Raw genomic sequence first — 27,534 nt, 5'->3', positions numbered from 1 at the left:
CTGTGGCATGATATTGTGAAATTTGCCTTTGTAGCATGGATCGAGGATGCTGGCCAGCCAGTAGTTGTCATCCATCATAATTTTGGCAAAGCGGGGGTCCTTTTTTAGGATCCGCAAGGCATAATCGCACATGTGGGCCAATGTTCCATGTGTCAATGCTGCACTGCCACTGCTGGGTGGAGGAGCACTTTCTGGTAAATCCACATCCCTTCAGTCACGCACAAACACTGTACCTGACCTTGGAGTGCCAACATTTTCTCTTGCCCCCTGAGAAGCATCCTCCTGCCCAAAATAATCATCCCCCTCATCCTCCTCCTCCTCTTCCTCTTCTTCCTTCACCTCATCAAGGACAGTTCCCTGACCAGACAATGGCTGACTGTCAGCAAGGCTTTCCTCCTCCTCCGCTGCAGATGCCTGATCCTTAATGTGCGTCAAACTTTGCATGAGCAGACGCATAAGTGGGATGCTCATGCTTATGATGGCGTCGTCTGCGATAAAAAGCCGTTTGCATTCCTCAAAACACTGAAGGACTTTACAGAGGTATTTCAGCTTTGACCACTGCACACCCGACAATTCCATGTCTTCCCTCAAACTGCCTGCCCGTGTATCCTCCCACAAATGCATTACAGCCTGCCTCTGTTCGCACAGCCTCTCCACCATGTGCAGGGTGGAGTTCCACCTTGTTGCAACGTCTATGATTAGGCAGTGCTTGGGGAGGTGGCGCAATCGCTGCAGCTTCTGCACACGAGTGGAGTGGATGTTTGAGTGACGGATGTGCTAGCACAGTGTTCGCACCTTATGTAGCAGGGATATTAACTCCGGATAATTATAAAAGGAAGCACTGCACCACCAGGTTCAATGTGTGAGCCAGGTAAGGTATGTGTGTGAGTTTTGCACGGGCTATGGCTGCCACAAAATTACAGCCATTATCACTGACTACCTTGCCTGTCTCAAGATGTAGACTGCCCAGCCATGACTCAGTTTGTCATTGCAAGTAGTCAGCCAGTACCTCCGCAGTGTTTCTGTTGTCGCCCAAAGACATCATCTTTAACACAGCCTGCTGACGCTTATCACTAGCTGTTCGATAGTGGGACACCTCGTGTGCAACACTGCAAGCTACGGATGGAGTGCTCGTGCGACTGCGCTCTGTGGACGAGATTTTGCTGATGGAGGAGGAGGAGGGTCAAAAGCCTACAGCCAACTGTTTCCAATACCGTGGGCTAGGCAGCACTGTTCCACCACCGCTGTCCTCTGTGGAGCCTGCGTCCAACACATTAACCCAGTGCACAGTGATGGACATGTAACGGCCCTTGCCATGCCTACTGGACCATGCATCTGTTGTGAGGTGCACCTTTCCACTCACTGACTGTTTTAGTGCATGGACAATGCAGTCTTTCACATGCCGGTGGAGGGAAGGGATGGATTTTCGAGAAAAGGAATGCCGACTGGGTAGGTCATAGTGTGGGACAGCATAGGCCATGAGCTTGTAGAAAGCTTCGCTTTCAACCAAACGGTAGGGCATCATCTCTAATGAGATTAGTTTGGCAATGTAGGTGTTTAAACACAGTGTACACGGATGAGAGGATGAGTACTTTCTTGTCCTACTCAGAGTGTCTGGACTGGAGAGCTGCATATGGGGGAAGTAGCGGTGGACCGGACGGAGTGAGAGGGGGTTGGTGATGGTATTGGTGGTGATGGCCTAGATTCAGTGTTGTGTTGCAAAACCATTGTGATTCCCTGAGTGCTTTGGCCTTGCGACGACACCTCCACATTTAGTGCTGGTGGTGTGCTTAATGGTGGTGGTGGTCTTACAGTGGGGGAAGTGATGGAGCGTTGCTGGCCACCTTCAATCAGAGCAGGTGCACATGTTCTCCTGAGGTTTTGTAGTCCGTCCACGCTTGCAAGTGTATGTTGATTAAATGTTTAAGCAAGCAACTGGTATTCAAATTTCTGAGTTGTTTACCTCGGCTAAAGGTTCTTCCACACATCTTACAGGTAACCTTTGCCTCATCAGTAGGATTTTGGACAAAGAAGTGCCACACTGCACTCTTCCTACTATGGTATATATTTTCTGGCCTTGCATGCTGTGCTAAGTTGACCATCTGGCCATCTGTCCTGCAACTCTTTTAGTTTTTGGTCCACGTTTTTGGACAGCTACGGGCCTGCCAGATAACCGCTGCTGCGGATCCTTCTACTTATCTGAAATATTAAAAAACGAATCTGAACTGAGAAAAGTAAGTTAATGTGTATGCACAATGTAAGTGCATATTAACACATGACCATTAACCAGAGAAAACAAAAAACACAAATATCCTGAATTAAAAAGTAAAAAATATACTGCAAATAATGCATAAAGGTAATAATAATAGTAAGGGTATTTAGTAAACATAATTTTGATCAAAATTATGTACAAGCCATCCCGCCACGTCACGGCAACCCTTGTGAAAAGAGCTCCATAGAGTACTCTGAAGTGTGGGCTGCCGCATCCTTAACTTTTGGTGGGGGTGAAGGACACAAGGAAAGGTGTTTTTCCTGACGAGAACCCTGCACTGATGACTCCGTGCTTGCAGGTTTCGAACTTTCAGAAGAGGAGGCAATAGAGCTGGTGGCAGTTTTGGCAATGTATGCCAAAACCTGTTCCTGATGCTCCGGCTTTAAAAGTGGTTTTCCTACTCCAAGAAAAGGTAACCTTACAGGCCTTCTTGGACCAGACGATGACGCAGGCTCAATGCCTCCTGCCTTAGCTGCTATTGTGCTTTTGGCAGAACCAGTTGATGCACCATCACCATCAGTACCAGCTGACTCTGTATAGATGTGACTGTAATGCGAACGGCAGCTATACAATACTGTTTGAGAATCGGACAGCTCTATACGGTGTCTGTATGGAAAATTGTCAATCTCCGTCTATTTTTATACGGAGTGACACACGCTGTCTCTGTATAGTTTTGACCGCATTCAAACAGCAGATATACGAAACTGTTTGAAAAGCGGACAGTTCTATAAGGTGTAGGTCTGGAAAAATGGAAAATCTCCTCGGCTTGTTTTTCCAGAGTCACACACAGCTTCTATTTGTCTGTTTGAAAAGCGGACAGCTCTATAAGGTGTAGGTCTGGAAAAATGGAAAATCTCCTCGGCTTGTTTTTCCTGAGTCACACCCAGATAGCTTCTATTTGTCCATGATACCAGCCAGTACACGGTAGTGTGTGAGGAGCATACACCACTATATGGTGTGTGTATGGAAATTGTCAATCTCCATCTATTTTTATATGGTCTGACACACGCTGTCTCTGTCTAGTTTTGACCGCATTCAAACAGCAGATATACGAAACTGTTTGAAAAGCGGACAGTTCTATAAGGTGTAGGTCTGGAAAAATGGAAAATCTCCTAGGCTTGTTTTTCCAGAGTCACACACAGCTTCTATTTGTCCGTGATACAAGGCAGTACACAGTAGTGTGTGAGGAGCGTACACCGCTTTACGGTGTCTGTACGGTAAATTGTCAATATCCGTCTATTTTTATACGGACTGACACATGCTGTCTCTGTTTAGTTTTGACCATGATCAAACAGCAGATATACGAAACTGTTTAAAAAGCGGACAGGTGTAGGTCTGGAAAAATGGAAAATCTCCTCGACTTGTTTTTCCAGAGTCACACCCAGATAGCTTCTATTCGTCCGTGATACCAGCCGGTACACGGTACTGTGTGAGGAGCGTACACCACTATACAGTGTGTGAAAAAATGAACGCACAGTAACTGACCAGAACAAAATAATAAAAGTTGGAGTGCTTTGAAAAAAGCAGTTTGAACAGCAGTGTGCACACAGCAATGCAGCTAGCAGGTAGCCTTAAAAGGCAGCCTAATCACCAGCAGCGCTGCTGCACACAACAAAAATCATCCCCTTTCACTGCACACTAACTGTACAGAGAAAAGCGCTATCAGCAGAAGCAATTTTGTTTTTCTTCTTCCCTGCCTAATGCTCTCCCTATTCAGAATCAGCAGCAGCATCTCTCCCTATGCTAAGTTCGGCTGAAGTAAGATGGCGGTCGGCGGTCACGGCCTTTTATACCCACTGTGACGCCACATAAAGCCAGCCAATCACTTCAATGCCCTTCTCTAAGATGGTGGTGGCCGCTGCCTATGTCATTGCATTGCCCACAGTGTGCGTCCTCCATCATTGGCTGAGAAAAGGCGCTGGAAGCATTATTTGAAACGAGACTTTGGCGCTCTGATCGGCGACCTCATGGCCGACCTCACGTTATGGTCGGGTTTCGATTGGCGAAACCCCACTTTAGCTAAAGTCGGCTATTTTTGATTTTGACTGACCCGTTTCGCTCAACTCTAATGTTAAGTGATGCAGAATATGATGGCATTACGTAAGCAAAGCACAATAAATAAAAAAATGTATTTTATTTATGCCTAATATACACATCTTAATGACATTTTTTCTGAATACTTTTCATAAGTTTAATACATAAGATTTTTAAAGAAATGACAAACGCGTTAATTTATTTCCCATTTCAATAAGTTTTTATCTGTTGACAGTGTGTATTACATATTGCAATCATATTTGTCATTTCGATTCATGGAAACATTCGCTGAGCCTCTGATCAGCTGTACATTCAACAAAATAAATGACTGCAAATGCCTGAGCAGAATGTAAACTTTATGTGATCACCATTCTGGCTGTTTGTTAATTCAGTCGTAATATAGGTAAAAGCTTGTTAAAAAGTCAAATAAGGGTTTGCCTAATTAGGCCCTAAGAGAATAATTAGCATTGCCAGAGATATAAAATGTAAACCTCCCAGGTGTTTTCGTTTTACAATCTTACGGAATGCTAATAAACATGCTTGACTTCTTCCAACAGCTATTTTAAACTTGTAAAACCACAGAGGGTGAAACTTTAAAACTCTATTACAAAGGAATTGCTATATCAGAGATGGATGTGAAAACATTTGTTGATTTTTCCAGCTGTTTGAATGTTAATAATTTTAATTATCAATAATTCCCATTATTTTAATGATTCAATCATTGTATGCTACAGGCACAAACCTCAGATGAAGAGTGTATTTCCTTTGGAAAAAAATCATTTATTTATGGAGATTTTGGCATTGGTTACACCACAATCTTTGATTACTGTATATTCACATTTTCATTTTCTTAAAGATTACATAGACCAGTTACAGTCTCAGTTCACACCACTGTTATACTATGAGTAGCTTTTATTTATTTACTCACTTGTATAGCGCCATTAATTCCACAGCACTTTACATACATTATCATCACTGTCCCCGATGGGGCTCACAATCTAAATTCCCTATCAGTATGTCTTTGGAGTGTGGGAGGAAACCGGAGAACCCGGAGGAAATCCACGTAAACACAGGGAGAACATGCAAACTCCTTGCAGATGATGTCCTTGGTTGGAGATGTTGTAAGAACCCTCCAGCACTTAGACTGACGGGTCACTCTGCAGCACATCTCTGCAGAGTGAGTTGTTAAAGTGCATGAGCAGGCTTATAGTTGTAACTCGCAGTATAGTGAGCGATGCTGTCAGCAGTGATTGTAGCTGCTCCATACATGAACTCATGACTGAAAGCCGGTGGGTCCTGGGAAAAAATAGGTGCATTTTCTGCCAGAAGTTGCACTTTCAGCAATGCCGCCAGCAGCATTATTGCACTATCTACCTGCAGATAAGCCCTACATCTGCAGCATTTTCCAAGATGAGAGGTCCCCTTTACATTTAAAATTAACATTGTAGTATACAAGGTTTTCCTCAAATCTTTACTACTTTAAATTTATCTACAACCGTATCTCCATCTAATGATTTGTACTTGCCACTGACTTTGGTATTCATATCCTCCTTTATTGTATCTTTTAGTATTCTTGTCCTCCCTTATTGGATCGTCTTACTCATGTCTGCATGACAAATGACACAGAGGTGTGTTGATAGGTTGTTACCACCACCTAATTGTTATACTACAGTACAATGGAATATTTGTTAAGGTACTGTCACACTTAGCGATGTACCAGTGATCCCGACCAGCGATATGACGAGGTCAGAATCGCTGGTGCATCGTTAAGTGGTCGCTAGTGAGCTGCCACACAGGCAGATCTCACCAGCGACATCGCAGAGGTCGGGGGTCGTTACTTACCTGTCAGACGCGGCAATCCTGACGTCCTTCCTCTTGCCCGCGTCCACGCGTCGCTCGCCGTCACAGCAGGAAGCCCCAGCAGGAAGCTGACGACGAGAAACGGTCCAGGACGTTCTCGCGCGATCAGCGATAACCAGCGGGGGAGCGGTCGGAGGTAAGTATGAGACATAGCGATATCGCTAACAATATCGCTATAACGTCACAAAAACCAGTGATGTTATAGCCATATTGCTAGCGATATCGCTTAGTGTGACCCTCATGAACTTTTGCACTTTAAGATGCCGTAAAGATTGATATAACGCACCCTGATCACATCTAAGACAATTTTGGTAATTGAGTATTTAAGACCTAGCTTTTACCTACAGAATACAAATGATACATATCCATATTTTAATATCTTATATTTCTATATCTTACACACCCATTCTGTGAAACTCACTACCTCAAAACATCATGTTTGTTTCTATCTCTCGCAGTTTGAAGCTTACCTTAAAATATATTTTCCTAAACCCTTGAAGACCAGGATACTTTTTATTTTTATGCAGTTCATTTTTTCCACATCTTCTATTAAGAGCAATAATTTTTTTATTTTCCATCCTCATAGCCAAATGAGGTTTTTTTTCTTTTAGGAACATTTGTACTTTTAAATGATGCCATCAATTTTACCATGCAGTGTATGGGGAAAATGGGAAAAAAATAATGAAGAAATTGTTTGAAATGTGTAGGACAAATGACCTGGCAATATGATTCTCCAGGATGGTACAATTATGGAGATATCAAACTTGTATAAGATTTTTTTTTATTTAAGTGGTGTAAAAAAAAAAATATATAAAATTGCTTGTGTCACTACTTTCCACGACACATAACAATTTCACTTTACTAGAGCTGTGTGAGGAATTTCTTTTTACATGGGAAGCTGACATTTTGTTTATATCATTTTGGGGTAGAATCATTTTTAATCACTTCTTATTGCAGAATTGTGTAAGCCAATAACCTACATTTCTGGCTTTTTGATTATTTTGTCTTTTTTTAGTTTTACAGGCCGAATGAATTAATTTTATATTGTGGAAAAGCAGAGTGATTAAAAATGTTATTCCTTTTTCATATTGTTTACATTTTTATACATGTTTCCTTCACTTTTTCCATTATTTGCTAAGCATCTTAGGGGACTTGAACCTGAGATTGTTTAAACACTTCTACTCTATACAGTAATACTATAGTACTGCTGTATATGATAAAAATTATAGTCTCCTATGATTCACGGCTACAGAATAGATCTCATGATAGACCGTCAAAGGATTAACTGACCCCTGGCTATCATAGCAACTCATCGCCTCCTTGAGTTGAGCAGCAGCCAATGGGAAGTGAAGCAGGGTGAAGAAGATGTGAAACATTAGAAGGAAGAGGTGTGGATGTGAAAAGAAGAGACTCAGGTCAGGGGAAGTGGAGACGGAGAGACAGGTTAGACCGAGGATTGGTGAGGTGAGTATTACTTGTTTTTTAACATCCAACATTTACTATGCTCTGGGGTCTGTGGAGACCCCAGAGCAAAATTAAGAACATATACAGTAATTTGCATCAAATAACCTTAATGTGAGTCAAATTTCTCTGATTATTATTACAGCGCCATTTATTCCATGGCGCTTTACATGTGAGGAGTGCTAAACATAATAAAATCAAGTACAGTAATCTTAAACAATACAAGTCATGACTGGTACAGATGGAGAGAGGACCCTGCCTGCGAGGGCTCACAGTCCACAAGGGATGGGTGAGGATACAGTAGGTAAGGGTAGAGCTGGTCGAGCAGCGGTATGGTGGATCAATGGTTACTGTAGGATGTGGGCTTGTCAGAAGAGGTGGGTCTTCAGGTTCCTTTTGAAGGTTTCCATGGTAGACAAGAGTCTGATATGTTGTGGTAGAGTTCCAGAGTAGGGGGGATGCGCCGGAGAAATCTTGCATGCGATTGTGTGAGGAGGAGATAAGAGGGGAGTCGAGAAGGAGATCTTGTGAGGATCAGAGGTTACATGCAGTTAAGTACTGGGAGACTAGGTCACAGATATTTGGATAAGACAGGTTGTGGATGGCTTTGTATGTCATGGTTAGGGTTTTGAACTAGAGGATCTTGATAATAGAGAACCAGAGCAGGAATTGTCAGAATGGAGAGGCCATGGAATAGCGAGGGGACAGGTGGATTAGTCGGACAACAGAGTTTAGAATAGATTGGAGGGGTGCGAGAGTGCTAGAGAGGAGGCCACAGAGCAGGAGGTTGCAGTTGTCAAGTTGAGAGATAATGAACACATGGACTAGGGTTTTTGCAGACTCTTGGTTGAGGAATGTACAGAACCGGGAAATATTTTTGAGTTGAAGTTGGCAGGAAGTGGAGAGGGCTGGAAATGTGGTTTTAAGGAGAAATCAGGGTCAAGGATTATCCCGAGCCAGCAAGCTTGTGGGACTGTGGAGATTCAGCCGCCATTTATTTTAATGGATAGGTCCATCGGGGGGGTCGAGTGAGATGTGGGAAAGATGATTAATTCTATTTTGTCCATATTGTCTACCAATGGCTTTGGTAGATTTGCCAAATTTGAATCCTTAAAGATTTGATCTTCTCTGTTGTCTTCCTAAATGCAATGTTAAGCAAATTTCAAAATAACCTTTATTATAGACAGTGTCAGACTGGGAATCAAATTCAGCCCTGGCATTTGAGCGCACACAGGCCCACTTGATATGAAGTGAATGTGAGATATACTGGTCGATTTTTGATTTATGGATTTCTCGAGATACAATGATGTGAAAAAGTGTTTGCCCTCTTCCTGATTTCTAATTCCTTTGCATGTTTGTTACACTTAAATATTTCAGATCACCAAACAAACTTAAATATTAGACAAAGATAAAACAAGTAAACACAAAATGCAGTTTTTAAATGAAGGTCTTTATTATTAAGGGAAAGAGAAATCCAAACCTACAGTGCCCTGTAGCTAGGCAGTGAAAGTGCATATAATCTGCAGACCTCAACTGAGCTGAACTGTCACCATGCTGTCACTATGCTGCAGAAGCGGAGGTCAGGTAACCACTGGAATGAATATCTGCCCAGAGCAGGAATCAAGGTAGAATAAATCGGACGTCTCTGGAGTGAAGGAGTGGCCCACAGCTTGTTGTACTGGCTCATCTGGCATTTGCCAGAATTGCCAGATGGCCAGTCCGGCCCTGATTATAGATATATAACCTACAGAGTAGAGTTGAGTGAAACGGGTCGGTCAAATTCAAAAACCGCCAACTTTAGCTAAAGTCAGGTTTTGCTGATCGAAACCCGACCATAACGTGAGGTCGGCCATGAGGTCGCCGAGCCGAGCGCCAAAGTCACGTTTCAAATAATGATTCCAGCGCCTTTTCTCAGCCAATGATGGAGGACGCGATGACATGGGCAGCGGCCACCACCATCTTAGGGAAGGGCATTGAAGTGACTGGCTGGCTTTGTGTGGCATCACAGTGGGTATAAAAGGCCATGACCGCCATATTACTTCTGCCGATCTTAGAAGGGAGAGGTGCAGCTGCTGCTGATTCTGAATAGGGAGAGCGTTAGGCAGGGAAGAAGAAAAAAATTGCTTCTGCTGATAGCGCTTTTCACTGTACAGTTAGTGTGCAGTGAAAGAGGAGGATTTTTGTTGTGTGCAGCAGCGCTGGTGGTGATTAGGCTGCCTTTTATGGCTACCTGCTAGCTGCATTGCTGTGTGCACACTGCTGTTCAAACTGCTTTTTTCAAAGCACTCCAACTTTTATTATTTTGTTCTGGTGAGTTACCGAGCGTTCATTTTTTCACACACTGTATAGCAGTGTACGCAAAGGAGATGTTCCATTTTTCCAGACCTACACCTTATAGAGCTGTCCACTTTTCAAACAGTTTCGTATATCTGCTGTTTGATCACGGTCAAAACTAGACAGAGACAGCATGTGTCAGTTCATATATAAATAGATGGAGATTGACAATTTTCCATACACACACCGTATAGCGGTGTACGCTCCTCACACACTACCATGTACCGCCTTGTATCACGGACAAATAGAAGCTATCTGTGTGTGACTCGGGAAAAACAAGCTGAGGAGATTTTCCAATTTTCCAGACCTACTCCTTAGAGAGCTGTCTGTTGTGAGTTCATTTTCCCCTTCGTCACTGAGGTCTGGTGAACTCCCTATTCTGGTAAAGGAAGGTAATGAGCCTGATTATCAGGCACCTGAGCCTAATGATGATGACTGGCTGAGTGGAGTCACGGACTGGATATAAGGCTGCCGACGCCCTTCTGCCCTGCGGGTGATTTCTCTGTGGACTCCTAGGAGACCAGTCTAAAGGCTATTTAGTCCTCCGGCTGTGATCGAGGGGTCTAGAGCATCGTAGGAACCCCCCACGGCTACTGCTAGTTGTGTTGATAGGTTCAGGGGTCTGCAATCCGATAGCTGCCAACCTCTCTGGTTTTCTGGACTTAGCTAGCATTTCTGTTTTTGCCTCCTACGGTGACTCAGTCATAACAGAATCACCCGCCATACCGCAGATCCTAGGGTACTCATAGCAGGAAAGAATTGTGTTTAAAAAAAAAAAAAAAAAATGTATATTTTTTCCTCTATATCTCTGAGGCCGTAGAGGGAATTTTTTTTTTTTCTCAATGGAGATAAAGCAATTGTCTGATTGTGTGGAGCAGCTCGCTGCGGAAGTGCGGGGAATTTCCGCCTACCTTGCTCGTTCGCATGCTGTTGAACCAAAGATCCCTACACCTGATGTATTTTTTGGGGATCGATCTAAATTTTTGAGTTTCAAAAATAATTGTAAATTATTTTTTGCCTTGAAGCCTAACTCGTCAGGGAGCTCCGCGCAGCAGGTTAAAATTGTCATCTCTTTGCTGCGCGGCGATCCCAAGGATTGGGCGTTTTCTTTGAAACCAGATGATCCTATTCTGACTAATGTGAATGCATTCTTTCAAGCCTTGGGGTTGTTGTATGACGAACCTAATGCTATTGATCAGGCTGAAAAGACCCTGTTGGCATTGAACCAGGGTCGAGATTCTGCAGAGTTGTACTGTCAAAAGTTCCGAAAGTGGGCGGTCCTTACTACCTGGAATGATAATGCCTTGGCTGCTCTCTTTCGGAAGGGTTTGTCAGAAGCCATAAAAGATACTATGGTGGGATTTCCTGTTCCCTCTGGTCTGGACGATTCTATGTCATTAGCCATTCAGGTTGATCGGCGTTTACGTGAACGCAGGATTGCACGAGAGGTGTTGCCACCGGTTGAACAGACGTCTGAACCTATGCAATGTGATAGAGTTTTGTCTAAGGCGCAACGTCAGGAGTTCAGAAGGCGTAATAAGCTGTGTTTTTTCTGTGGAGATGCCGCGTAAATAATATTTCTGTTTGTCATAAATGAGATAAACGCTTTGCACACACGTTTTCTGTTGGTGGTGTTCAACCTAAGTTTCTTCTGGCAATTACTCTGATCTGCTCCCTGTCCACATTTTCCGCCAATGCTTTTGTGGATTCGGGAGCAGCGCTAAACCTAATGCACTTGGATTTTGCTAAACGTTGTGGATTTCCGATGACACCTCTGCAGACGCCTATCCCTTTGAGGGGGATTGATGCTACTCCTTTGGCGAAAAATAAACCTCAGTTTTGGACCCAGGTGGTCATGTGGGTCACCCCAGAATATCAAGAAAATTGCAGATTTTTGGTGTTGCATGGTCTGCATGATGCCGTTGTTCTGGGGTTTCCCTGGTTGCAAATTCATAATCCAGTTTTGGATTGGAAATCTGTGTCTGTGGTGAGTTGGGGTTGTCGGTGTGCCTTTAGTGAGGCTCCGGTTTTTTCCACCTCTCCTCAGTCGCATGATGTTCCTGACTATTTGGCGGACTTTTATGATGTATTTAGTGAGAATGAGTCTGTGTCCTTGCCTCCTCATAGGAGTTATGACTGTGCAATTGAACTGAGCCCGGGGTGTAAATTTCCCAAGGGTCAGCTCTTCAATTTATCTGTACCCGAGCACGAGGCTATGCGGTCCTATATTAAGGAGGCGTTGGAGAAGGGTCATATTAGACCATCCTCTTCACCCTTTGGTGCCGTTTTTTTTTTTGTGGCCAAAAAGGATGGTTCTTTAAGGTCTTGTATTGATTATCGTGCCCTCAACAAAATTACTATTAAATATCAGTATCCGTTACCCCTGATTTCGGATCTATTCTCTAGAGTTAGAGGTGCTTGCTGGTTTACCAAGCTTGACCTCAGGGGGGCGTATAATCTTATCCGCATTAAGCAGGGGGATGAATGGAAGACGGCGTTTAATACTCCGGAGGGACATTTTGAGTACCTGGTGATGCCTTTTGGGCTCACTAATGCCCCTTCTGTCTTCCAGTGCTTCATGAACGATATTTTCCGAGACTTTGTCGATAAATTTTTGATTATCTATCTGGATGATATTTTGATCTTCTCCAAGGATTGGGATTCTCATGTGGAACATTTTCGGACTGTGTTCGGGATCTTGAGGGAGAATTCCCTGTATGTCAAAGGATCGAAATGCCTTTTTGGAGTACAGAGGATTTCATTTTTGGGATTTATTTTGTTTCCGTCAACTATTGAAATGGACCCGGCCAAGGTACAGGCCATTTATGATTGGGTTCAGCCCACTTCTTTGAAGGTCCTCCAGAAGTTTTTGGGTTTTGCTAATTTTTATCGGAAATTTATAGCAAAATTTTCTAGTATTGCCAAGCCATTGACTGATCTGACTAAGAAGGGTGCTGATGTGTTGAATTGGTCTACGGAGGCTGTTGCTTCCTTTCAGGAGCTGAAGCGAAGATTTACCTCCGCCCCGGTTTGGCGGCAACCTCATGTCTCACTCCCGTTCCAGGTAGAGGTGGATGCTTCTGAGATTGGTGCAGGAGCTGTTTTGTCCCAAAAGGATCCTGTAACATCTAAAATGAATCCCTGTGCTTTCTTTTCCCGAAAGTTCTCTCCATCTGAACGTAACTATGATGTGGGGAATCGGGAACTGTTGGCCATGAAATGGGCATTTGAGGAGTGGAGACATTGGTTGGAGGGAGCTAAACATCAAGTTGTGGTCCTCACTGACCACAAGAATTTGATTTACCTAGAGTCGGCTAAACGCTTGAACTCTAGACAGGCTAGGTGGGCCTTGTTTTTTACACATTTTGATTTTGTGGTCTCTTTTCTTCCTGGAACTAAGAATGTCAAGGCAGACGCCCTCTCTAGGAGCTTCTTTGCTGATTCTCCTGTGGTGACCAAGCCTGCTACCATCTTAGGCGAAGGGGTAGTTCTTTCTGCCATCTCGCCCGATTTGAGACTTGCTCTGCAAGAGTTCCAGGAGGACAAACCTGAGCGTTGTCCCAGTGGAAAGTTGTATGTTCCTGACCAGTGGAAGAAGAGAGTGATGTCTGAAGTTCATTGCTCTGCATTGGCTGGTCATCCAGGTATTTTTGGTACTAGAGATCTGGTGAGTCGCTCTTTTTGGTGGCCCACCTTGTCTCATGATGTCAGGAATTTTGTGCAGTCCTGTGGGACTTGCTCCCGGTCTAAATCTTGTTCTCGCTCTAGTGGGTTGTTGATGCCTTTGCCGGTCCCCAGGAGGCCATGGACCCATATTTCAATGGATTTCATCTCTGATATGCCGGTCTCTCAAAGAATGACTGTTATTTGGGTGATTTGTGATAGGTTCTCTAAGATGGTTCATCTTGTACCACTCCCTAAGTTGCCGTCTTCCTCTGAGTTGGTGCCCCTGTTTTTGCAACAGGTGGATCGCTTGCACGGGATTCCTGAGAACATTGTATCTGACAGAGGAGTTCAGTTTGTGTCTAGATTTTGGAGGACTTTCTGTTCCAAGCTGGGAATTCAGTTGTCCTTCTCCTCTGCTTTTCACCCTCAGACCAATGGGCAGACAGAGAGAACAAACCAGACCTTGGAGTCGTATTTGAGATGTTTTATTTCCGCTGATGAGGATGATTGGGTTTCATTTTTGCCCTTGGCCGAATTTGCTTTAAATAATAGAGCTAGTTCTGCCACTTTGATGTCACCTTTTTTTGTAACTTTGGGTTTCATCCTCGATTTTCTTCAGGGCAAGTGGAGCCTTCTGCCTGCCCAGGTGTTGACACTGTGGTGGAGAGAATGCACCAGATCTGGGACCAAGTGATGGATAAGTTATCTCTCTCCCAGGAAAAGGCCCAGCGGTTTTCCAATCAGCATAGGACCATTGGTCCCCAGTTTAAGATTGGTGATATGGTGTGGTTATCATCAAAAAATATTGCTATGAAGGTGGCTTCTCCTAAGTTTAAGCCTAGATTTATTGGACCTTACAAGATTTTGGAGTTTATTAATCCGGTCTCTTTTCGTTTGGCTCTTCCTGTCACATTTAAAATCCATAATGTGTTCCATAAGTCCTTGTTGAAGAGGTTTGTTGAACCAGTTGTTCCTGGGGTGGCACCTCCGGACCCTGTATTGGTTGAAGGTAACATGGAATATGAGGTAGAGAAAATACTGGATTCCCGTCTGGCTAGACGGAGACTCCAGTATTTGGTTAAGTGGAAGGGTTATGGTCAGGAGGATAATTCCTGGGTCTCTGCCTCTGATATTCATGCCAAAAGATTGGTGCGTGCCTTTCATCGGGCTCACCCTGATCGCCCTGGTGGCGTGGTTGAGGGTTCGGTGACCCCTCCTCAAGGGGGAGGTACTGTTGTGAGTTCATTTTCCCCTTCGTCACTGAGGTCTGGTGAACTCCCTATTGTGGTAAAGGAAGGTAATGAGCCTGATTATCAGGCACCTGAGCCTAATGATGATGACTGGCTGAGTGGAGACCTGGACTGGATAAAAGGCTGCCGACGCCCTTCTGCCCTGCGGGTGATTTCTCTGTGGACTCCTAGGAGACCAGTCTGATTCCTGCTCCTCTAAAGCTAAGTTTTCTGCTTTGCCTTTTAGCATTTGTGTTTTGTTTTTGTTTGCCTTGCTTTTCTTGATTCTGCCATTCCCTGCTGGGGTGAGCTGAATCTCCTTTTGCCGGTTGCTCCGTCTTCAGAATATTCCTGAGTACTGACATAGTCTTTTTGAAGCCTAGCGTCTTCAGGGCCTTTTTCACTGTCAGTCTGTTGGCTCTTATTTTCATAGGGTTTTTCACGGATTACAGACAGCAGCCTTCCTGTCCTTTCCTATCTAGTTAGCTTGGGCCCCGTCTTTGCTCAGTCTATCTTTCTGTCTGTGTTGTGTTCTTTCATCTTGCTTCACCGTCATTATATGTGGGGGGCTGCCTTTTGCTTTGGGGTCTGCTCTGGGGCAGTTTAGATTTCCCTTTCTGTCTTTAGGCTATTTAGTCCTCCGGCTGTGATCGAGGGGTCTAGGGCATCATAGGAACCCCCCACGGCTACTGCTAGTTGTGTTGATAGGTTCAGGGGTCTGCAATGCGATAGCTCTGGTTTTCTGGACTTAGCTAGCATTTCTGTTTTTGCCTCCTACGGTGACTCAATCATAACAGCTGTCCGCTTTTCAAACAGTTTTGTATATCTGCTGTTTGATCATGGTCAAAACTAGACAGAGACAGCATGTGTCAGTCCGTAAACAAATAGTCAGAGATTGACAATTTTCCATGCAGACACTGTATAGCGGTGTACGCTCCTCACACACTACCATCTACCAGCTGGTATCACACACAAATAGAAGCTATAGGTGTGTGACACTGGAAAAACAAGCCGAGGAGATTTTCCTTTTTTCCAGACCTACACCTTAGAGAGCTGTCCGCTTTTCAAACAGTTTTGTATATCTGCTGTTTGATGACGGTCAAAAATAGACAGAGACAGAGTGTGTCAGTCCATATAAAAAAAGGAGATCGACAATTTTCCATACAGACACTGTATAGAGCTGTCCGATTCTCAAACAGTATTGTATAGCTGCCGTTCGCATTACAGTCACATCTATACTGAGTCAGCGTGTGTGTGTGACACTCCGTAAATACATATATTGAGATTGTTAGTTACACAAAATATGAATACAGCTGTACACTTTTGATACAGTTCTGTATATCTGCTTGTTGGATTACGGTCAAATACATACTGTGAGAGCGTCTGTGACTAACAAAATATATACGTAGATTTAATTTTTTTTTAATACACCTTACACAACTGGACGCTCTTCATACAGTACTATCTCTCTGCTGGTATTTTTGGTACATTTTCTCAAACATGAGGAAGTACGGTGGAAGAGGCCATGGACGTGGGCAGGGGGGCGCAGCTGGTACTGATGGTGGTGGTGCATCGGCTGGTTCTGGCAAAAGCACAATAGCAGCTAAGGCAGGGGGTGTTGAGCCTGCATCATCGTCTGGCCCAACAAGGCCTGAAAGGTTACCTTTTCTTGGAGTAGGAAAACCGATTTTAAAGTCAGAGCATCAGGAACAGGTTTTGGCATACATTGGTGAAACAGCCACCAGCTCTATTGCCTCCTCTTCTGAATGTTCGAAACCTGTAAGCACGGAGTCGTCAGTGCAGGGTTCTGGTCAAGAAAAACACCTTTCCTTGTGTCCTTCACCCCCACCAAAATTAGGGATGTGGCAGCCCACACTTCAGATTACTCTATGGAACTCTTTTCACATACCATGCCTGGGTTATCCAGTCAAATCCTGAATTCCCCAGTCCAAGATGAATCTGACATGGAGTGCACTGATGCACAGCCACTGCTAGATGATTCTGCTAGTACATTGACCAAGAGCACTACATTGCCCTCGCAGTCTACTGAGCTAGAATCTGACCCTGATGAAACTCAGGTGCCCCTTCCCGCATACTATACCACCTTACATGGTGACAGAGGAAAGTAAAGAGGAAGGTGCAGATGACTTTGAAGACGAGGTGATGGATGACCCAGTTCTTGACCCGGATTGGAATCCATTGGAAGAGGAGGTTGGCGCTGGCAATAGTTCAGATAAGGAGAAGGATCCGCAGCAGGCATTGACATCGCAGCAGCGGTTATCTGGCTGGCCCATAGCTGTCCAAAAACGTGGAACAAAAACTAAAAGAGTTGCAGGACAGCTTGGCCAGACGGTCAACTTAGCACAGCGTGCAAGGCCAGAAAATGTATACCATAGTAGGAAGAGTGCAGTGTGGAATTTGTTTGTCCAAAATCCTACTGATGAGGCAAAGGTTACCTGTAAGAAATGTGGAAGGACCTTTAGCCGAGGTAAACAACTCTGAAATTTGAATACCAGTTGCATGCTTACACATTTAATCAACATGCACTTGCAAGCGTGGATGGACTACAAAACCTCAGGTAGCACATGTGCACCTGCTTCGACTGAAGGTAGCCTGCAACGCTCCATCACTTCCCCCACTGTAAGACCACCGCCACCGTTAAGCACACCACCAGCACTAAATGTGGAGGTGTCGTCGCAAGGCCAAAGGACTCAGGGAATCACAATGGTTTTTCAACACAACACTGAATGTAGGCCATCACCACCAATACCATTACCAACCCCCTCTTACTCCGTCTGGTTCACGGCTACTTCCCCCATATGTAGCTCTTCAGTCCAGCTCACCCTACCAGACACTCTGAGTAGGACAAGAAAGTACTCATCCTCTCATCCACGTACACTGTATTTGAACGCCTACATTGCCAAACTAATCTCATTAGAGATGATGCTCTACCGTTTGGTTGAAAGTGAAGCTTTCCACGAGCTTATGGCCTACGCTGTCCTACACTATGACCTACCCAGTCGCCACTTCTTTTCACGAAAAGCCATCCCTGCCCTAAATCGGCATGTGAAAGACCGCATTTAACATGCACTAAAACAGTCATTGAGTGGAAAGGTGCACCTCACAACAGATGCATGGACCTATAGGCATGGCCAGGGCCGTTAGGTGTTCATCACTGTGCACTGGGTTAATGTGGTGGATGTAGGCTCCAAAGGGGACAGCGGTGGTGGAACAGTGCTGCCTAGCCCACGGTATAGGAAACAGTTGGTTGTAGGCTTTTGACCCTCCTCCTCAATCAGCGAAAGCTCGTCCACAGACCGCAGCCCCACAAGCACTCCATCCGCATCTGGCAGTGTTGACAACACGAGGTGTCCCACTATCGAACAGCTAGTGGTAAGTGTCAGCAGGCTGTGTTAAAGATGATGTCTTTGGGCAACAACAGATACACCGCGGAGGTACTGGCCGACTACTTGCAGCGACAAACTGAGTCATGGCTGGGAAGTCTACACCTTGAGGCAGGCTAGGTAGTCAGTGATAACGGCAGTAATTTTGGGGCAGCCATAGCCCGTGCAAAACTCACACACATACCTTGCCTGGCTCACACTTTGAACCTGGTGGTGCAGTCCTTCCTTAATAATTATCTGGAGTTAATATCCCTGCTACATAAGGTGTGAAGACTGTGCTCGCACATCCGTCGCTCAAACGTCCACTCCACTCGTATGCGGAAGCTGCAGCGATTGCTCCACCTCCCCAAGCACCGCCTAATCATAGACCTTGCAACAAGGTGGAACTCCACCCTGCACATGTTTGAGAGGCTGTGCGAACAGAGGCAGGCATTTGTGGGAGGATACACGGGCAGGCAGTTTGAAGGAAGACATGGAATTGTCGGGTGTGCAATGGTCAAAGCTGAAAGACCTCTGTAAAGTCTTTCAGTGTTTTGAGGAATGCACACGGCTGGTAAGCGCAGACGACGCCATCATAAGCATGAGCATCCCACTTATGCATCTGCTCATACAAAGTTTGAAACACATTAAGGATCAGGCATCTGCAGCGGAGGAGGAGGAGGGAAGCCTTGATGACAGTCAGCCATTGTCTGGTCGGGGAACTGTACTGGGCGAGGTGGAGGAAGAGGAGGATGAGGGGGATGATTATTTTGGGCAGGAGGATGCTTCTCAGGGGTCAAGAGAATATGTTGGCATTCCAAGGTCAGATACAGTGTTTGTGCGTGACTGTAGGGATGTGGATTTGCCAGAAAGTGCTCCTCCACCTAGCAGTGGCAGTGCATTATTGACACCTGGAACATTAGCCCACATGTGCGATTATGCCTTGCGGATCCTAAAAAGGAACCCCCGCATTGCCAAAATGATGAGGGATGAAGACTACTGGCTGGCCAGCATCCTCGATCCACGCTACAAAGACAAATTACATAACATCATGCCACAGGAGAACCTAGAGATAATATTGGCTAACAAACAAGCAACTGTGGTAAACCGTTTGTTTGAGGCTTTCCCAGCACACAGCAGCGGTGCTGGTTCTCCCACAAGCCGTAGTGGGCACAATGGAAGAGGAGTTCGTGGTGCACACAGCTGAAGTGACGTTGGAGACAGGGGTTTAATGACCATGTTGTGGAATGATTTCTCAAGTACCGCTCACACGACTACTAATACTGCATTGATTACAAGTGACAGGAGAGAGCAGTTGTCAACTATGGTTACAAACTACTTCTCCCATATCGATATTCTCCCTCACAGGTCATTCCCCTTTGACTATTGGGCCTCTAAACTGGACACCTGGCCTGAATAGGCACAATATGCCTTACAGGAGCTTGCTTGCCCTGCTGCTTGTGTGTTATCTGAAAGAGTCTTCAGTGCTGCTGCATCAATCCTGACAGAAAAAAGGACCCGTCTGTCGACCCAAAATGTTGATGATCTAACCTTCATTAAAATGAACAATGCATGGTTTTCAAAGGATCTTGTCCCACCTTCCCCTAATGACACATAGGTTGCCAGAAAACTGCCTCGCTTTTGTCCTCCTCTTCCTCGGACTTGCCCAATTCCGCCCTTTGCAGCAGCTGAATGTCCATCAAACACAATATATGCCATTTTTTAAACCTCCCTAACTGAGCTGCCCACCCCCCCAAGGACTGGGGTCAACACCTGGCGTACCCGGGCAAGTGCCATTGCTTTGAACAGGTGAATGGGCCCACTGATGGCTGACAGCACTGGCACAGGGTCCCTCATAGTACAATACAGTGTCTCTGACATTGGAGGGGCCCACTCGCCGTTACACACCAGCATACTATGAGGGGCCCTGTGCCAGTACCGTCGACCACGAGTGTGCCCCACCTGCTTGGTCATGGCCACAGCACTTGCAAGTTGCAATACTTACCTCTCCCTGCTCCACCACTGTGTAGTCTGGACAGTTAAATCCTTCACAGGGACGGCCACTAGAAATTTGGTGTATTGGTCGATGATGGTTAAGATGTAGCTATGGCCTGTCCTGCTGGCCTCTACCTTCAGATGATCAATGGCTACCATTTGTAATGGACGTCAACTTACAAGCGGATGCAGTGGTGCTTTATGATCACCTTTCACATTTGTGATAGTCACAGACGTGTGACATTCCTGCCACCATTTTTCAATGTCTCCTCTCTTGCCTATCCAATAGAATCTCCTACGGCCTGTGGCTTCTGTCTTTTGCACTCCAAAATGTACAGACACATCATGATAGGCAGTGAGGACCATGTCTATATCTCTCCCTGTGATCACAATTTGATGGAGACGAGTAACGGTGATGTGATCCACGCCACTGTGATAAAGCAATCCTTTCTTCACAAAGAACCGTTTTCGCTGTCTCCACAGACACAGTAATTGAGTGTCTGCATCGCCTCTGAAGCATCTACCGGGAGGTTTTCCCGCGATGAGTAATTCCCAAATTTCTGCTAACACTCAACTTTCAGTCTGTACTTGTATCCATGTAGTTTCCAGTAGCGGAGAGTCTGGACTGGCTTACTGAGATTGAAATATATACGAAGATTTTAAAGTACCACAACACTGTATACTGTTGTACGCTTCGACTACCTTTTCCTTTTTCTGCTTTTTAAATTCTGGTTTATTACATAGTGAGCCTGTGAGTGTCTGTGTCTGACTCCGGAAGTATAGACGGAAATTTACAATTACCCCTAGACTGCATACACCTGGTATGTGCTGATACGGTACCTTTGTTCCAAATTTTGTATTACGGTATCATCCATAGTGAGTGAGCGTGTGTGGTTTATGCCTTCTATATATACGGTGAATCGGAGATACCAATTTTTACCCTATGCTCGATACAGCTTGTATCTTGTTATACAGTACCTTTGTTCGACATTTAGTATTACGGTCAAATCCATACTGAGTAAGCGTCTGAGAGTGACTATGGTACTATATATACAGAGATTTCAATTGTACCCTATAATATATATACTTGTTATCTTGTTATCCAGTACCATTTTTACAACATTTTTTATTATGGTCAAACCCAGACTGAGTGAGCGTCTGAGGGTGACTCTGGAAATATATACCAAGATTTCAAATTTGGCCAACACTGTATACAGCTGTACGCTTCTGATACAGTAACCTTATTAGCTATTTAGATTCTGGTGTAATCCATAATGAGCTAGTGAATGTCTGTCTGTTATTCCGGCAATATATTTGGAGCTTTAAGATTACCCCAACACTGTATACAGCTGTACGCTTGTGTTACATTACCCATTTACAGCTTTTCATATTCTTGTGTAATCCTTACTGGGCCTGAGAGCATTTGTGTCTGCCTCCTGAAATGTATACGGAGATTCAGAATGTTTACACTATACTGTATATACCTTGTATCTGGTGATATTGTACCCTTTTTCAACTTTTTATTTTATTGGGTAATCCATACTGAGCCCGTGAGCGTCTGTGTATGACTCATGAAATATATACAGAGATTTACTGTTATCCCTAGACTGTATAGAGCTGTATGCTTCTGATACAGTACCATATATCTGCTGGTAATTTGGGTCCATTTTCCAAAACCTGAGGAAGTATGGTGGAAGAGGACGTGGATGTGAGCGTGGGGGGTCACCTGGTACTGATGGTGGTGGTGGTGCATCTGCTGGTAGTGCCAAAAACATAATAGCACCTAAGGCAGGACGTGTTGAACCTGCATCATGGTGTAGCTCTGGAAGGCCTGTAAGGCTCCGTTTTCTGGGAGTAGGTAGACTGCTTTTAAAGCCGGAGCATCAGGAACTGTTTTTGGCTTACATTGCTGAAACAGCCTCCAGCTCTATCGCCTCCTCTTCTAAAGTTTAAAAAAATGTAAGCACTGAGTCGTAAGTGCAGGCTTCTGGTCAGGAGCAACCCCTTTCCTTGTGGTCTTCACCCACACCAAAAGTGAAGGATTCGGCAGCACACACTTCAGATTACTCCATGGAGATCTTTTGACATACCATGCCTGGTTAATTAAAAATGGGGCCCATCATATACTGGAGCATTCCAAATGGGGGACATCAGACACTGGAGCAGCATTTACGGGGCCCATTATACACTGGAGCATTAGAAATGTGGCCCATTATATATGAAGCATTATTTGGGCCCATCATACACTGGAGCATCATCCATGAGGCCCATCATATACTGGAGCATTCCAGATTGAGGACATCAGACACTGGAGCAGTATTTACAGGGCCCATTATACACTGGAGCATTAGAAATGGGGCCCATTATATATGGAGCATTATTTGGGCCCATAACACACTGGAGCATCGTCCATAGGGACCATCATATACTGTAGCATTATGTGGAGCTCATCATATACTGTATGGAACATTATATGTGACCAATTCTTCTGTATGGAGAAATATATGGGGCTCATTATTCTGTATGGTGCACAATGTGGTATCCATAATACTGTATGGAGTAATATACTGTCCTGTTTTTGAGCTATTGTACAATTTAAATTAGATCAGTCATGTCATGTAAGCAGTTAAGTATTTGTCATTGTACTATACCTATATTTCTGTGCCGTATCGGAGCATCATGATTTGTGGTATTTGTTAAAGGGGCGCACTGACACTCTTTGGAACAGGGCACACGAAAATCTGGAGCTAGCCCTACCCCCTCACAACTTTAGCCAAATAACCCCCAGTTTTCAATGCGTAACTATTATTATAAAGTAAATTAAGGTTGACAAGCTTCAGTAATAAGAATTGATGTTTTTGGCATTGAAATGGGCACTGTAGGTGTGTTTACTGTCCTCCACTCCCTGCCGACTTTGCTTCCCCATTGACATGCATTGGGTTTCGTGTTTCAGTCGGCCTCCGACTTTTTATGAAACCCGACTCGACCCTAAGAAAGGCAAAGTCACTCATCTCTACTACAGAGATCAAGAAGAAGTAATAAATCCACTATCTCAAAAAAAGTATCAAAACTTATTGCATACAAAACTTCTTCAATACATAAAAACAATAGACCACAAGATAAAAAAATCAGTGCATAGTAATGGCGACAGAAATCCAGAAGGAAAAATCTGTGCACCCTAAACCAAAAACACATGCAGAATATTATCTGTAAATGGATATGGAGGTCATATAGAGATATAATTGTGTGGTCTAATAACTATCTCATATGCTATAGATAAATTGGCCAACCTTATAATATACAGAAAATAGTTAATGGATGAACATGTATACACAAAGTCAGGAATACATTTTGACTAGAATAGTCCCTAGTCCCTTCTCTTCACTCCTGTCTTTTCCCTTTTCATTCTTCCTACCATTCCATCTTTTCAATACTTTTTTCTGGGTTTAATGATGACATTTTTATTCTATGTTGATGCCCAGTATTTGCATGTGTCAATTTATTCATATTTTCATTGTTACAGCGTATTCTGATTTTCTGTTTCATGTGTGGGACAAAAATAAATATACTGTATATATTTAATCTGTAGTAGCCAATTCCAATGTTGAGGGCAGTTATGTGTACCTTTATCTGTTATTATGGATATCTACATTACACCTTTGGGATATTTTGCTGTGTATATGTTTATACATATGTATTTTGTGAAATCTTTGCTAAAGTATTATTGATTTTTTGCTAATTTATTTTGATTGTATAATTTTATCATACATATTCTTTATGATGTGTTAATATAATCATTTTTGAACTCTGTCATCTATGTATCATTATCTACATTACCCATTTACTGCCATTTGAGAATGCATGCCATGCGTGTGCTGTCTCGCTGTTCTAGAGCAGTGCTCACTGAGTGGGACGCATTACTTGGGCAACTGGCCTGCTAAGCTGAACCGGTCATTTGCTCACGTGATGACAAAACTGAGCACCGGCCCAACGATGACGTGGCAACATGGCGGTGATACACTGCAACACACGGCTGGCAATTATTCCTAATTAACCATGATTTATAACGCTGCTAAATATGTACTCTGTTATCTCCTGACGAAACCGCAAGTGGCTGTGAAACGCGCGTCGAGGTATGCAGCAGCCTATTCCTCTAACACCATGGCCACAGGTAGATCTCATTTACAAGACTGCATTAATTTCTAACACGCAATATTTCATACATAAAATATCTGCATCACATTCATGGGTTTGCAGCAGTATACATAGGTTTGGGGACTATTATAGTCAAAATTTATTCCTGCCTTTATATGTACATGTTCTTCCATTAACTATTATCTATATATTTATAAGGTTGGCCAAATTACCTATATAATACAGACTATACAATTATATCTCTATATGGCCTCCATATGCTTTTACAGATACTATTCTGCATGAATATGTATGTCTGGTTTACGGTGCACAGTTTTTTGCTTCTGTATTTCTGTCGCTATTACTATTTAATGATTTTTGGGACTTTGTGGTCTATTGTTTCTATGTATTGATGCAATTTTGCATTCAATAAATGTTGATACTTTTCTGAGATAGTGGATGGTATTGCTTCTTCTTGGTCTCTGTGGGTTATATATAGCTTTCATATGACGGGATATCTGATTTCAATAAGGATTATGATATGTTCTTATAATCTTTATTACAGGTCTTGGGGTTTATTTGTCTTCAGTCTGTAGCCGATTCTGGCACATGATTAGGATGGGCTACAGGTTGAATTCAATCAGGGATGCCACAGCATTTTATCTAATTTGTGGGAGAACTCTTTAATAAGGGGGTGTCGCAGAGTCAGAAGCACCTGATTCATGAAGATTCATTTTTTGTGACTTTTCAAAATGTTTTATGCCAGAATCCTAGTGTAAACACTATGATGAATCAGGGCCTATACCTCTTTTCTTACTTGATTCATACAAGCATCTTCATCTTGATAGGATATCATGGAGAAGATGCTGCTTAGAAACAATACTATAATGTATTTTTATGAAATGACAAAACAGAAATAGACACTTACAACAGAAGATGTGTTACTGAAGGCTTTGAGTATCTGAAGTGTTTGCTTAAAAGATTTTTTTGCTTCTTTTATTCTTTCTTAACCTAACCTTCCAGAAAATATGAAACTGCAATTGATCTTTGAGACAATGTTTTTCATAGACAATATGATGTCGGTCTTTTATCTTACTGTAAAATTTGTAGTTTACTCATATAACATAATATTTTCTTTTTCAGTCTTTTGCACTGGTGCTAAGAACAGCCGCGTGTACAGGCTATACAGGTAGGAATACTTCCAATTCCAATGGACCGACCAGATTTTTTTAGTTGAACCAGATTTTTTAGTTGACTGACCAACCAAAGGATTCTTCCTGGGATTGAGACTGGATTATGGATGCTGACTATTAGGATTATTATAGTTACTCTAGAAAAAGTAGGCCCAGTAAAAACTATTTTATCCTTTCTTTATATAATTTTGCATTCATGCTTTCTCAACTTTTTAATTTTGTTGTAGATACCATATATTTCAAATTGAGCTGCCCTACTATTTTTCAGTTATATGCAATACATTTTAAGGACCACATTGTTACCCCGTCTCTGCGTACTCACCCGGCCATTGCTCCCACGCCGCAGCCTCCCGCCGCCCGACATCCACGGAGGTCGCCTCTGGCAGGTGCGCGGCCGGCGGCGTCCCTCCATGCAATGCGCATGCGCCATAGGCCGCTGCCACGCCTCCCCCCTGCTTCTTGTGCTCCGGCTATGCCCTGACCCGAAAGCACCTCCCTGACCAATGGCAGACCAGACAGGAGCATATCAGGCCGCTTCCCCCTGAGGGAGGTGCCTGACTGTTGTGTTTCCTAGCACATCGTGTGGTCTCTGCTCCTGCAGTTCCGTTCTCGTCTGGTCCCCGCAGCAGCCTCTCAGTCCTGCTACCCGTGTTCCTTGCTGTCTTCTGCAGTCCTGCCACCGGTGTTCCTGTTCCATTCTACTCCAGTCCTACCGTCGTACTCCAGTCCTGCCTCCAGTGTTCCTGTTCCATTCTACTCCAGTCCTGCCGTCCTACTCCAGTCCTGCCTCCAGTGTTCCTGTTCCATCCTGCTCCAGTCATGCCGTCCTACTCCAGTCCAGCCTCCAGTGTTCCTGTTCCATCCTACTCCAGTCCTGGCATCCTACTCCAGTCCTGCCTCCAGTGTTCCTGTTCCATCCTGCTCCAGTCCTGCTGTCCTACTCCAGTCCTGCCTCCGGTGTTCCTGTTCCATCCTACTCCAGTCCTGCCATCCTACTCCAGTCCTGCCTCCGGTGTTCCTGTTCCATCCTACTCCAGTCCTGCCTCCAGTGTTCCTGGTCCATCCTGCTCCAGTCCTTCCATCCTACTCCAGTCCTGCCTCCGGTGTTCCAGTTCCTTCCAGCTTCAGTCCTTCCGCCCTCCTCTAATCCTTTCTCCTGTGTTCCTACTCCTGTCATCCCTCCTCATCCCAGTCTACTGTCTTACTCCATTCCTTCCTCCTGATTCCAGCTCTGTTCTGTCATCTATACTTCAGTCCCTCAGTCCTACTCCAGTCCATCCTGAGCCGCCCCTCTCGGTACTGGCTTCCGTGGTATTCGAACCCCTGGGCCTGCTCCTAACAGTCACTGTATAGGGGTCGGTTCCACCTGGCAGCTCGCCCGGGGCCCCTCGGTGCCACGGTCCAGAGGGTCCACTCCTGGAGTTTCCGGCTCCAGACTACCCACGCTATCACACATCTTGAAGCAGTATTTAAAGATTAAGATATTGATGATCTATCCAATGGGTAGGTCATCAATATCAGAACGATAGTCACTACAGGGGACCATGGTTGACACTAGCTGCCCCTTGTAAGCAGTGAATCGAGTAAGAACACCACAGCCCTGGACATTGAGTATTGGTCGTTCTCAGGTGCTACAGTTCAGCTCCTACTGAAGTGAATGGGATGGAGGATAGGTTATCGAATTTTCTGATGTTGCCGAAGAGTTCGCCAAACTTATCAGAAAACCATTGAATTCAATGGAATGCAAGACCAAATGCATACAAACACCTTCGGGGGGGGAGCAAAATGCTGCCAAGACAGCTCAAATTAGGGGCAGACAGCAGGAAAAGTGGCATCAATTGACCCAGAGTACAGATAGTACAATTGCACAGCATGAATGCATGGGACAGCGCTTGGAGCAACATTTCTAGCCTAAACATCGAACAGTAACAGGTGGATGAGTGAGAGGTAGAGGCCTGGGGCTCTGTGAGCCC

This window comes from Dendrobates tinctorius, unplaced genomic scaffold (assembly GCF_039654945.1).
Source record: "Dendrobates tinctorius isolate UK_male_01 unplaced genomic scaffold, ASM3965494v1 ptg000021l, whole genome shotgun sequence".
Lineage (NCBI taxonomy): Eukaryota > Metazoa > Chordata > Amphibia > Anura > Dendrobatidae > Dendrobates > Dendrobates tinctorius.
Note: the sequence above shows the minus strand (reverse complement) of the source record.